Source organism: Arachis ipaensis, chromosome B06, assembly GCF_000816755.2.
Source record: "Arachis ipaensis cultivar K30076 chromosome B06, Araip1.1, whole genome shotgun sequence".
In the NCBI taxonomy this organism is placed as follows: Eukaryota; Viridiplantae; Streptophyta; class Magnoliopsida; order Fabales; family Fabaceae; genus Arachis; species Arachis ipaensis.
Window position 1 is genome coordinate 19,413,767 of NC_029790.2, and position 1,761 is coordinate 19,415,527.

At 33.0% G+C, this 1,761-nt stretch overlaps 1 long non-coding RNA gene across 2 annotated transcripts; it reads left to right on the forward strand.

Annotated features, from left to right (window-relative positions):
• LOC110263219 lies at nt 1,254-1,759 on the forward strand. 2 transcript variants are annotated; one of them, XR_002348434.1, is made up of 2 exons: nt 1,254-1,524; nt 1,611-1,759. It is a non-coding gene; the product is annotated as an uncharacterized LOC110263219 (long non-coding RNA). The 2 variants fall into 2 exon arrangements; XR_002348435.1 differs by having other exon boundaries at nt 1,259-1,520.

The window sequence follows — 1,761 nt, forward strand, 5'->3', positions numbered from 1 at the left end:
TAATTTTTATGTGTATGTGTACATATATTATAATCCATCTAATAAATAAAAGAATAGATCAAATATATCAAAAAGTAAAAATTTATTTGCATTTATAATAATCATTAAATAATAATTTAATTAAATATATTAAATTATCTAATAATTTTCATGGTTAACACAGTTAGATGTGAGTTTTTACAATGTAAAAAGAAAGCAAACAGCAGTCTACGAAATGTTAAAACGGCGTTATTTGACGTTGGCGAAATGTAGTGAGTAGTGACAGGAGGAAATGCAGAAAAGTCGCCGAGGAATTGGGACGTGGTGTGTGTGGAGTGTGGACCCTCCTTCCTCTCGCCACTCTGTCGGTAACTGCCTCGAATTCGTCGCCGCCTAAAAGTGACACTCCATACGAGGCTACTTTTCAACTTTACTATTTATTTATTTTTCTTTCGTAAAAGGCAAAATAATAAATAAAAGAATAGTATGTACTGTATCTAGTACAGTAACACTAAATCAGCAACACCAATCTTTTTTTAAAAATGATTCAATTAGATAGATAGAGTTTTTGCATTATCGGGGAGCTCAATAACGCAACTACTCCCCTGACTCACTTTTTGATTCCTTTTCCTCTCAATTATTTAAACATCATTATGTCTATCTTCTTCCTTCTCTCCTCCATTTCCTAATACTGCCCTTCTTTTAGTTTCAGATTTCAAACAATCCTGCGGTCCATAGGACCTGTAAGTGGTGAGGGTGCACACATCATGTCCACTCCCACCAAAATCAAAGGGTTCCTTTCATTGTCGTGTTATCTAAATAGTTTTTCCTTAAAAAAATACTTATACTCTTATTAATTTATTTTTAAGAATGATGTATGAATTATTTTTACACAAGTAGAAAAACACAAAATTTACTTTTTATAACATAAATAAAAAATATATAAGAAAGTGGAGGTAAAATAAATATTATGCAAACATTATCTTTTACTTATTTATAATTTAATGTATCATATATATGTGTAATAAATATTCAATTTAAGATGATAAAATGCAAGATTACTTACCTAGTTACCTTGAGTATTTTGAATTTTTTTGTAGTTAGTAGCTTCTTAATGTGTATTTTATTGAAACTGGTATACCTTTCTAAATCCCTGGAGTATTTATTAATTAAGGAAGAATTAAAATAAGTGAATAAGGTAAACATTTTATTAATGAGTAGTATTCTTAAAAAGGTAAAAGTAAAAGAATATCTTGATACAAAATTTATAAGAATATAAAAACATTATAGAAAGAAGAAATTACAAACAAAATTGGCGAGTGCAAAATAAACAATAAGTTAAGCCAAGTTTGAGTTAATATTATTGTAGGGGCCATGTGAAATGATATTTTGGTACATTATAAAGTTGAGCAAGTGAAATGTTGTAGGAGGAGATAATATTATGAGCTCTCCTGAGTCCTGAGAGAAGAGTGGTGGTGGTCGTCGTTTTAAGTGAGACGCGTCCAGAAGCCAGGCGATGAGCGTGCATGTGCGTGTGCGTGGTAGGTTAGGGTCTACCCCTGCACCTTTTTTTTTTCTCTTTTGTTGTACCCTTTATAAACCCCTCCTGATCTCTCCATCCCCCATTCCAGTGATCACACACACACTCTCTCTCTCAAGTGGCGGCCGGGAAAGTTTTGTTTTGTTGAGGGGAATGTTGTCTGGCTCGAGGACCCTTCCTTTCCCTTCCCTTCCCTTCTCTAAATGAAATAAGAGTCGTCGGACCAGGCTTCATTCCCCCCA